Genomic DNA, 12,897 nt, shown 5'->3' with positions numbered 1-12,897 from the left:
TCGAGGTGCCATGCACTATTATTAGTGATAATGAGAAACAATTTGATAATACAACATTTCGAAGTTTTTGTATGGAGCTAGGTATCAAGCACATTTGTTCCTCACCAGCGTACCCATAAGCTAATGGGCAGGTCGAGGTAGTCAATAAACTCATCATAAGGACTCTGAAAACTAGATTGGAAGGACTCAAAGGGTTTTGGGCGGAGAAACTTCCCAGTGCACTGTGGGCTTACAGAACGACCCCATGCACGTCAACCGAAGAGACACCGTTTTCATTATCATTTGGTTCTGAAGTGGTTGTGTAGGTAGAAATTGGTCTCCCCTCTCCAAAAGTAGAACAATTCAACCTTGCTGAAAACGATAATGAGTCCCTAACCTTTCTCCCAATGGGAATAGACCGCATTGGTCCCCTCCCACAAGGAAAGGGTCAGACCAAGTTCGCAGTGGTAGCAGTTAATTACTTTACCAAGTGGGCCGAAACTGAGACTCTAGCTACAATCACTGAAAAGAAGATTACCAACTTTATCTAGAAAAGTATAATTTGTCGTTTCGAGGTGCCATGCACTATTATTAGTGATAATGAGAAACAATTTGATAATACAACATTTCGAAGTTTTTGTATGGAGCTAGGTATCAAGCACATTTGTTCCTCACCAGCGTACCCATAAACTAATGGGCAGGTCGAGGTAGTCAATAAACTCATCATAAGGACTCTGAAAACTAGATTGGAAGGACTCAAAGGGTTTTGGGCGGAGGAACTTCCCAGTGCACTGTGGGCTTACAGAACGACCCCATGCACGTCAACCGAAGAGACACCGTTTTCATTATCATTTGGTTCTGAAGTGGTTGTGTAGGTAGAAATTGGTCTCCCCTCTCCAAAAGTAGAACAATTCAACCTTGCTGAAAACGATGAGTCCGTACAACTCAACCTTGATCTACTGGAAGAACGTTGAGAAGCAGCGCGACTACGGACAGTAGAATATAAAAATTGGATTGCACGATATTACAATACAAGGTTAAAAAACGCAATTTGAAGGATGACGACCTGGTATTGAGAAAAGTCATGCCAAACACAAAAGACTCGACCAGCGGAGTTTGGGACCAACATGGGAAGGCTCGACAAAGTCACTAAAGTAGTTCGAACCGGTATCCACGCCTTGGAAGATCAACAAGGAAAAGCTCTACCCCATCCGTGGCACGCTCAACATCTTAAGATATATTACCACTAGATCGGTAGTATGCTCTACTTGTTTAACGTACGCGCCATGCTCTTACTTTTGCTTGTTTCAGTAGGTTAGGTTGTTTATGGTCCTCATCTGTTTATCCCTTTATTGTATCTAGTTCTTTATTTGAAATAAAGGCCTTCAAAATTCGAATTATAATTAGTCCCTTAGTACTTGAGCATTTATGTTTATTCTAAACCAAACTTCTCAAGTGGGGGCATGCGTCATGCATGAGATAATCTACAGCTAGTCAAGAAACTCGAATTAGGACAGACATAGAAGTAGGACGACAGGTTAAAATCTAGCCAATAAAAGTCCAGCAAGGTCAAATCGTAAAGCAGGTAAGCAAGAAATCGAACCTGGGGTACAAAGTCATTCGGCGGAAGCCAAACAGGTTAGAAATCCAAAGGTATCATCGCTGACCCAACTAAAAGTTAGATCCCAAGGCTAAAAGTCTAGTGTCTAAAAACTAAGCGTAAAGCAAAGCCCAAGAGACTTGATCATAACCAAATAGGTTAAAAGTATGGGAGCTGGAAAGGCCAACCTATGAAACAACAAGCCAACAGTGACAAAGTGGGGTTGACAGAATTCAACCAGTAGCCAAAGTCAAACGAGTTAGAAATCCAAAAGTAAACCTAGATATAAAACTATTGGCTAAAGCTTAGTAGGTTGGAAACCCAAAGCGGAACAACCAGCCTAATTAAAAGAAATACAAACAGTTAGAGTCAACTGTATAACATGAAAATATGGGGGCTATCCCATAGAAAGAGCCACCTACAGGGCAACCAAGCGATATGTACTATCAATATAGAAGCTTTGACATTTTCATACCCCTTATCTTCTATTTTGAGTGTGAGGGCTATTGTTATGGGGAAAGGAAAATGGAGCAGTCCAAGCAACGTAAAGGAGATTAGGTTGAAGAGAATGACACAAACTAGAAAAGCATTGGAGATGATCGACCTGGGCCGACCCAGGTAGGCAAGGGCTGACCCGACCAGGTCTCGGCCCCGAGGCCTCCTTGACGCCGAGGTGTTATCAGCCAATGGCCAAGAACACTTCATGATTTCTCTCTCGACCTCTGGGTCGTCCGACCTGAACCCATCTGGTCTTAAACCCCAATTCAGCATTAGGGCCATGACAAATCACATGGGCCCGAGAGCCCAAATTTTCTTAAAACCCAAGGATCGACTCATGTAAACCCTAATGGGACTAGGGTTGAAGGACCATAAATAAAAGAGGTAGCCAAAGACCAGGAGGTACGTTGAATATACTCTACTCTCTATACTCGATAACAAGGATACTAACTTAGGCATCGGAGCCTGTGTAGTAAAGCCATACAGGATTTTGAGCGGTTTCTTTTTGCAGGTCGAATCGATCCCTTTCATATCTAGAGAATTGGTGCGAGTTTGGGAGAATTCTGTGGAGCCAAACAACTACATCAACAGAGATGATACATTTTCAAAAAAAAAAAAAAGAATCATAAAAATAATAAGAAATTGTTGGGAAATTAGATTCTCCAAAACAATTTCCCATTCCCATGTTCTATCCAGTTCTCTAAGTTAATCACAAAACAACGAGAAATATAGGGAAAGCAATAAACGAAACCACAGATCTATAATGGTTCACCCCAATAGTTTATGAACTACATCTAGTCTTCTGCTCAGATGCGGGTTTCACTATAATGAGATTGGATACAAGCTATTAAGAAACCCTTGAGAGTTGGTGACTGGGTGTTTATGCTGAACGCACGCACTAAGCGTGGTAACAATTATATAGATGCAAGCGCACACCTGTCAGAGTAATATAAAATGGATGGAGTATCCAAGTATCGATCCTCAAGGACTTCTAAATAATTTCCAAACTCTGAAGTTTTAAAGAATAGTGAATGTTGAAATGAGTGATTCTTGTAAAATGGGAAGTGGTCACAAATAATGGTTTTGGATTTGGGATTTGGACTTATAATAATAAAACCTAGCCCGAACTACTTCAAGTTAGCCAACAAAGAATCAAAGACATGCTAAGGACAATATGCTTTTTACTTTAGAAACCAACGACTACGCTTCTCACTTGACTTATGTCTAAGCAAGTTCCAAGTCCTAAGACATTCCCTAATATGTCTATTATGAGATATATCTTAGTTTTAGGATGGAAATAGTCGCAACCTCGGGTTAAGGTCCTATGTCTAGGCTACTTAAGCGGAACCCTTATGTCTAAGGCGCTCCTCTCCTCGGTTTAACCACTCAACAATGCAAATAAGCAACCTTTTCAGTATTGACTTGTTAAGACTTACATTGGCCTTCTCTAAATCCTAACTTTTTGGGAAAACATGTTGAGCAATGAATGGAAAGCAAAAACACTACTTCTTAGCAACCCTTTTTAGACATAAAAGGCTAACTATCCATAACCGGGCTAGAGACGGGAATTTAGAAAGACATATTGAAGAAAATACAGCAAGTAAAACGGTTGAATGTGGAATGCATGTGTGAAAAACAAAAGTTAACTAACGGAGAGTTTTTATCGGGATTGAGAGCTTCGCCCTTCTCTTTCAAGCAAGGGAGAGTGTCACGTGCTCTTTCCTCCAAAAACACAACTCTCTTAACTAAAAATAAAGTAAAGGCAAAGGGAAGATAAGCAAAGTGCTAGATTTTTATATATTTGAATAAGTAGAAAATAACTAAGTACAAATGGAAACAAAACAAAGCACAATAAAAGAATGTAAAGTGCTCGGGATTTAAAAACGAAAAGCAACTAATGAAAGCAACTCAAAAGTACTTAGAAAGCAACAAAGAAACACTAAAAATGATCAAGAGAAGGAAGCAAGGCTTGATGATTTTGGTGGAGAAGTTGCTGGAATTTATAGCTGTGCAGAATTGGTTAGGTAGGTCCTAAAACGATGGTGAATCACCCATTTCCAACTCTTTTGACTGACCAAATCGTGCTCAAACTGATAGTGGAACACTTCTTCTACACGTATGCATCGGTTGGAACCACCAAAACGCATTGGAAGACGCGTTTCATTAAGGGCAAAGTTGGAAGAAAACCAGTTTTTCTGCAGGCACGCAGGCGCCTGGCGCCTCCCATGAAGCTTTTTTCGTCTTTTTGCTTCTTTTGATTAATTTGCACTCCCAAATGGTCCTAAAATGTCATAAATACAATATAAGCCAACCACAAACCATAATATATGAATTTTGCATGAATTGGAACTCAAACGACCGAGAAAAATCCGAAACAAAGCTGAAACATTGTAAAAACAGCATCTAAAACCTTCTTTTTACGCATGTAAACAAGCGTAATCACACCCCCAAACTTAACTTTTTGCTTGTCCTCAAGCAAAACTTAGCAACTTTAATCAGCTTTCTAACACATGGACAAGGAAAAGCAAAAGCAACCGAGATGTTCAATCATAAATTGTCTCAGGGAGAAGATGTCAAAGCCTACCATTCTATTGCCTTTGTAAACTTAGTCACTATAAACCAAGTTTGAAATGATAAAAACTTTTTCTTTCAAAATCTTTTTTCTCTTTCAAAAACAGAAAACGTTTTCAAATACCCCTAAGGAATCTGCACACTCCCTCCTTACACTAAGACTTTTACATCTGACAGACCGGCTACTAGCCCCTGAGGTTTCCACACACTAACATCGGTTTCAACCACAGCTACTCGTAGAAAGACTTTGAACTAACAGCTAGGTCATAAAACGACGACAATGAGAAACACGAAGTCACTTATCACCATCTTTACTGCTATTTTCAAAGTCAACACCTAACCTAAAACTAAATGGGTGTCTACAGTAGGACTCGGGAATCATAAATACATTTTCTTTAACTCTCATTGTTTTTACTGCTCTTTTCTTTCTAACACAAGTCTTTTCCCCACTCTTATTTTCTCTCAACAAGACTCTTTTTACTCTTTTGCAACTTTTTTTTTTCTTTCTTTCTTTCGTTTTTTTTTAGCTAAGTGCTTTTTCAACATTTTCTTTCTTTCCAACTGACTCTTTTTCAAAAGAAAATAGCATGATTTTTTAAATATAACTAACACCTTATCTTTCTGAAACAACGACTGACACAATGACTGTCCCCCCCAAACTTAAGAGAGACAGTGTCCTCACTGGGAAAAGACTTTTGCATCGGATGAAAAAAAGCTTAACAGTAAAAAGGACAAGGACTTCCTATATAGGGGCAAAGAAAAAGCTTAAAGTCTGTAAAGATCAAAAAGACATAAAAGAAAATGAGTTTATCACATAAATAAAGGAAATAGCTCAAAGCTTAGTCAGGCATAGAACAGAAAACTCAACAATCTCTTATAATCATCATCGACATGAAATCACATGCACAGAACAGATGCTTCAAAATAGGCATGTGAAAAGCTAAACTAAGGTTAAGTGAAGCCATACTTTAAGTGATCAGAAGATAAACGATACTAATTTATTCATGCTTCAACTGAGCTCGAAACATAATCAATACAAAAACATGCGTAGTAATGCTAGAATATGCAACTACGTCATTAACCAAAAGAATAAAACACAAAAAATAGCAAAGAAGGAACCTCCCCTTCATGAAGTCGGAGGTTGTGGACTAGGATCAGTGTCGGTACTGGAAGATGGATGACCAAGGATAGCAGCTAGCGCTGGAGGCCATGAAGGTAAAACCGCAAAATCCAATGAAGCCCTTAAGTTGTAGATATGTTGCACGACTTCTCGAACCTGGTCTCGCAGCTGTTGGTTCTCCTCTCGAAGACGACGGATCTCCGATGTAGGAGACATCCCAGTACCTTCCCTTCTTTGTAACGCATGAGCGATAATACGCCGAATATTCTTCTCTTCCACAATTGGGGCATCTCTCTTAATTTGATCCTCAGGGAGCTGTACACCTTGTCGCAAGCATAAAGAAGTGACCAAACGTGGGTGATAAAGCTTACCACGTGTTCGGTGGACACACTCATGGATACTAGTATTGATCAATTCTCCATAATTCACATCTATGCCCTTTAGCATGGCATAAACCAGCAGTGCCCTATCCTGAGTGACATGCTCATCATGCTCCGTTGGCAGAATTCTGTTTTTGACTATGTATAACCATCCTGCAGCAGCTAGGGAAACATCCTCGGGTTTTAGTCGTACGTTGCCATGAGTAGTCAAATCCCAAGTAGCCGAGGGCTTCCCAACACATGCTAAAGCCTCATCAAGCTGTGCTAGAGTCGGAGTCACTAACATCTTATTGCCCACAGCATCTCTGATATTCTCAATGTTGAAGGTGTAGTTGATCTGAGTGGCATCAAACCGTACTTCCTTCCCACGCACTATGGCTATATGTGACTGAGGATGGACAGCAGCATAGAACTCTCTAACTAACTCCAAAGCCTCACATTGTATGGGCTGAATGAGTGGTCTCCACTCTTTGTCTCTAGCGGTCTCCCTCCAATCATCAGGCACATCTCCTAGAGTGAGATCGAATCCCAATTCTGTCATAATCTTACGGGATTTCATTAATGAAGTTTGAGTGGCTAAATTTGCCGCGTTCCATTTCGTCTCGACCTCCTCTCCCTCAGACAAGTCTAGTTCAATTGTATCAACTGGCCCAGGTGCCACTACCTTCTTCTTAGCTTCAGCTGCTTTAGCTTTCGCAGCTCTCGTTTTAGGTTCATTCACGGGCACTGTTGGCTTCTTAGCCTGAACTGCACGACGTTTTGAACTCTTTCTCGCCCGCCTCTTGTATTGGAACATTTCCCTTATCGTCTGCGTGTCCTCAAGATCTTCTTCGCTGGTAGGTTCTTGAGTACTATTCTCCCCAACCTTGGATCTACCTGTATCACACCCAAGCGGGTTAACTGTATTAGAAGGAATAGTGTGAGCATCCCTTACCCCTGGTAGAGTGGCCATCGGTGTGACATACTCATCCGTTGCCAACGGAGTAGATCCAGTTGCCCCAGTAGGCAACTCTTGGTGACTACAAAACGCTCCTTCTGTAGGTGTATCCAATGGGGAAGGTTCCTGAGTATCTATTCTCACCACTTCGTTCTCGGTATCCTCTGTTTCCGGCATATTTGAACAATGTCCTCATGAAACCAGTAGAAAATCATCATTACCATCTTCCGGTGTAATAATCAATGGAGATGAATAAAACTGCTCTTCGTCCCTGTTCTCCATAGATGAATCCTTAGGCGTCAGACGCCTACTACTCCCATCTTCCTCAATTTCTGGGTCTATCATCACCTCCTTGCCCTTCCTCTTTTGCCCTATCGAAACCCCGGGCTCTAGCCTATGGCTATGGCTCTTCTCTTGCTCTCCTCCATGCTCATCTCCTGCATCCATTGACATATTGGTTGGGGTTGGCATCCTAGGAGGCTCTAAGGGTTTTAGTTGTCCCATGTTGAAGGTACTCGATATGTTAGGGTTCAATTGGGGTGCTTGAGGTCCTCTTTCTAGGAATGGAAGTTGAGGTGGTGGGGAAACTCTAGGTGAAATCATACCATAATTATGTGGAGGTACCCAATGACCCATTCCATAATAAGGTGGAAGGCTAGGAAATAGAGTAGATGGGTTTGGCATTCCATAAGGATGAACACTAGCTGGAATTTGCATTTGGGACAAGGGAAAATGATAGGAAGGAACCGGGTTAAACATAAACGGTTGGTACATACCCGAATTGATCATTGGAGGAAGTTGTTGAGGATTTTCAGCCCTAAACTCACTGTTTTGAGGTATATTAAGGGTGGGTAGTTGCTGAAAATTAACATAACCATGTGGGCTCATTATAGGACGTTGTGTAGGAGCTTGGGATGGAGGACATTCAAATGTTTGAAGCGGGTTTCCTCCCCTAACAGCAGCTAGCCTAGAATCTGAACCTATGTGGTGTTGGAAGTTCTCCAATGGTGGAAAAGGAATGCTTGTGGCATTTGGAGCTTGAGTAGAAGAGGTAGGAAGTGAAGTATGTTGAGAAGAAGAAGCCATAGATGTAAGCAAATGCTGGAAATTTCTTCTTCTTTTTGGTGATGGCTGAAAATCGAAAACAAGGGTGATGAAGGGAGTGGGTTTTGCCGAAAAAACAAGGGGAAGAAGAGAGTTGTGTGGGTTTTGGTGGAGTTGTAAAGCTTAGGCAATGAGTCTATTTAAAGCTTTCCCCAAACTAAATTCTAAATGGAAAGGGATTGAGATTTAAGTTCAACTAGGTTTCCTAAACCTAAAAGGAAAAAAATAAATTTGAATACAAAATAGGATTAGGGAAACAAAATTTGAAGAGAAGTTTTTAAAGCTAAATCATAGAAGATTAATGTTTGACCCAAGATAAAGCCCATATTATCGAAAATTAAAAACCCAAACCGTGAAGGAAAATATTTTCGAATTGCTGGAAAAACAGGGCAGGCGCCAGGCGCCTGCGTGATTTATTTTCGCAAAGGGCAGGCGCCAGGCGCCTGCGTAATTCTTTTTTTTTTTTCAACGTTTTTTTTTCTTTCTTTTTTTCTTTTTTCTTTTTTTTCAACGTTTTTAAAAACATTCTCTTAATAAGAAAAACTTTATAATGAAACAAAGAGAAAATACAAGATACAAAGACTTCCTTCCTTTACTTTTGTTCTTTCAAAAATGGATAAGAAGGAAAAAACATTTTTCGCAAAAATTTATTGACCTGAAAGTTGAATAGAGGTTTTTCCTCTATCCACTGGTTCTCCAAAATACGGCTTAAGTCTCTGCCCATTTACTTTAAAAACATTTCCCTTAGAGTCAACTAGATCCACTGCCCCATATGGGTAGACTTTAAAAATTTGAAAGGGACCAGACCATCTAGACTTAAGTTTTCCAGGGAAAAGTTTCAACCTAGAGTTGAATAACAGAACCAGATCACCTTCTTGAAGATTGTTCGGCCGAAGACGCCTATCATGCCACTGTTTAGTTTTTTCCTTAAACAACTTAGCATTCTCATAAGAAAAGTGCCTGTGTTCTTCTAATTCCAACAATTGTAACTTCCTCGCTTCACCTGCAGCCAACAAATCAAAATTTAATTTCTTAGTAGCCCAAAATGCTTTATATTCTAACTCAAGAGGCAAATGACATGCTTTTCCAAAAACTAGCCTATAGGGGGACATGCCGAGGGGAGTCTTAAATGCTGTCCTATATGCCCAAAGTGAATCATCAAGCTTAAAAGACCAATCCCTACGGTTAAGATTTACAGTTTTTTCTAAAATGTTTTTTATCTCCCTATTAGATATTTCGGCTAACCCATTCGACTGAGGATGATATGCTGTTGCAACCCTATGACGCACATTGTATTTAGTCAGCAACTTTTGCATAGACCTATTCACAAAATGAGCCCCCCCATCGCTTATCAGACAACGCGGGGTTCCATAACGCGTAAAAATGTGCTTTTGCAGAAAACGAATGACAACTTTGGAATCATTGGTAGCAGTTGCAATGGCTTCTATCCATTTCGAAACATAATCTACTGCTAACAATATATAAAGCTTACCATTAGAAGATGGAAATGGACCCATAAAATCTATACCCCACACATCAAATATTTCAATCTCCAGGATCGGGGTTTGAGGCATTTCGTGGCGTTTAGATATATTACCTGTCCGTTGGCATTTGTCACAAACCTGGGCAAACTTATGTGCATCTTTGAACAGAGTGGGCCAAAAGAACCCACTTCGCAAACTTTGGCTGCGGTTTTGTGTCCTGCAAAATGTCCTCCATATGGAGACATATGACAAGCGTCTAATATCGCCTCGTGCTCTTCTTCTGCGACACACCTGCGTAAGATATTGTCAGGTCCTAGCTTATATAAAAAAGGCTCATCCCAACGATAACATCGAACTTCATTTAGAAATTTCTTTACCTGTTGCTTGTTGAACTCATAAGGAACTATTCGACTTACCAAATAATTTGCTATATCGGCATACCACGGAACTGAATCAACTCGCAAGAGTTGCTCGTCAATAAACTGTTCACGTATAACAGTTCCATCATCACAGAGCGGGGATTCCAATCTAGACAGGTGATCAGCAACTTGGTTTTCAGTACCCTTCCTGTCCCTAACTTCAATATCAAACTCTTGAAGTAACAAAATCCACCGTATCAAACGTGGTTTAGCATCTTTTTTAGCAAATAAATATTTTAAAGCAGAATGGTCAGTAAAAACAATGACTTTTGTGCCTATCAAGTAAGACCTAAACTTATCAAAGGCGAACACAACTGCTAACAGTTCCTTTTCAGTAGTAGTGTAATTGAGTTGTGCACCGGTCAGAGTCTTACTAGCATAATACACAGGATGCAAGATCTTGTTTTTACGTTGTCCTAACATAGCTCCTATTGCATAATCACTGGCATCACACATGAGCTCAAAAGGTAAATCCCAATTAGGTTCGATAATTATAGGAGCTGAACTTAGAGCAACTTTCAACATTTCAAATGATTTTAAACAGTCATCATCAAAAACAAATGGTCTATCATGTTCTAACAATTGACACAAGGGTTTAGAAATTTTAGCAAAGTCTTTTATAAAGCGGCGGTAAAATCCCCCATGCCCTAAAAAACTTCTAATCCCTTTGACATTTGTAGGAGGAGGTAGCTTTGAAATGATGTCTATCTTAGCGTGGTCTACCTCTATTCCTTGCTTGGAAATTTTGTGACCCAAAACAATACCCTCTTGTACCATGAAATGACACTTCTCCCAATTTAGGACTAGGTTTGTTTGTTCACATCTCTCCAATACTCTCTCCAAATTAACTAAACAAGCGTCGAAAGAATTTCCAAAAACAGAAAAGTCATCCATAAAAACTTCTAGAATATTTTCTACCATGTCAGAGAAGATGGCCATCATACACCTCTGAAAAGTCGCAGGTGCATTGCATAGTCCAAAGGGCATTCGCCTAAAAGCGAACGTACCATACGGACACGTAAATGTTGTCTTCTCTTGGTCTTCTGGAGCAATAGTAATTTGATTATAACCCGAATATCCATCTAAAAAACAATAGAAATCCTTACCTGCCAGACGGTCGAGCATCTGGTCAATAAACGGGAGAGGAAAATGGTCTTTCTTTGTTACCTTGTTGAGTTTGCGATAATCAATGCAAACTCTCCACCCGCTCACAGTTCGGGTTGAGATGAGCTCATTCTCCTCGTTGGCCACCACGGTTATACCCCCTTTCTTTGGTACACACTGTACTGGGCTAAGAACCTTGCTAACGAACAAGACCCTTAGAACTCAATCCCAAAAACCCCGAAAACAAGTATGGAATCAACCCAAGGAAATGTTTAAGAACAGATTACCTTGATGATCAATATCAAGAGTAGAGAAAACTCGTTTCTAAACTCGTGATTCGAATCACTCCACAAGAGGTATGATCAACACCGCTTGAATGATCCTAACATGCAAATTCTAAAGACACAAGAAATTGTACAAGAAATGGGAGATAAAGCTCTCAGCCAAGCTAATGAGAAAACTCACTTTTCATTAAAATTCAAATTGTGTTTACAACAAGACATCTCAAGGCTATATATAGCCATCCTAACAAGCCATATGAAAAGTCTTAAGCAAATGAAAAGACTTGTAACTTATAAGAAATGAAAAGATTTGTAAATGAAAAGACATAACTTCAATAAATGGAAAGACAAGCAAATGAAAAGGTTAAGAACATGGAAAGCCAACCAAAATAAGTGCAATCCCGTCCATAATGAGGGATGCGAGTGTTTGACTTGGTTTTTGAATTGAATGAGTTGACTTTGACTTGTTTTGATGGAGTTGACTTTGACCTTGACCAAGTGGACTTTGACTTGCCTTAAAAACACTTAAAAATGCATAACTTGCACCAAATTGAAGTGCATAGTTCCAACTTCTTGCACATCTTCCTTTTTTTCTCTTGTCGAGTTCAAGAACGCTTGGACACGAAGTAGCAAAGCTTGTTGAAGTTTCCTAGCTCTCGATCTTGTAATCCATTCATGAGGCATAACAAAGGTAGCTCCTTGGTTCATATCATCCTCCCCATCTTCAGAAGGATTCGTCCCCATCGAATTCATCACCTACATTAAAAGGAGACAAATTAGAAACATTAAAGGTGGCACTCACCCCATACTTACCTGGCAAATCAATCTTATAAGCATTATCATTGATCCATTCAAGGACTTGAAAAGGACCATCGCCTCGTGGTAGCAACTTAGACCTTCGTTGAGTTGGAAACCGTTCTTTTCAAAAATGTACCCAAACCCAATCCCCTAGTTGAAAACGAGGAGCTGGCGTCCTTTATTGATGCGGGAAGCAACCTTGGTGTTTTGCCTTTCAATCATTTCCTTAACTTCTTTATGTAGCTTATGGACAAGATCAACCTTTGTGCTAGCATCATAACTCACAAATTCATTAGGAGGCATATGCAACAAATCAAGTGGAGTGATAGGATTGAAACCATATACAATTTCAAACGGTGTGCATTTGGTAGTACTATGGACAACCCTATTATATGCAAATTCAATTAATGGCAAACAATCCTCCCAAGTTTTAAGATTTTTATCTATGATTGCTCGAAGCATGGTAACCATTGTCCTATTTACTACCTCAGTTTGTCCATCGGTTTGGGGATGACAAGTAGTAGAATAAACAAGTTTGGTTCCCAACTTTCTCCATAACACACGCCAAAAATGACTTAAAAATTTTACATCTCGATCACTAACAATAGTTCTAAGAATGCCA

The sequence above is a fragment of the Momordica charantia genome, assembly GCF_013281855.1.
Source record: "Momordica charantia cultivar OHB3-1 chromosome 5 unlocalized genomic scaffold, Mcharantia_2.0 BLBB01000005.1, whole genome shotgun sequence".
NCBI lineage: Eukaryota > Viridiplantae > Streptophyta > Magnoliopsida > Cucurbitales > Cucurbitaceae > Momordica > Momordica charantia.
The sequence above is the reverse complement of the archived record's forward strand: the minus strand, read 5'-3'. Positions refer to the sequence as shown.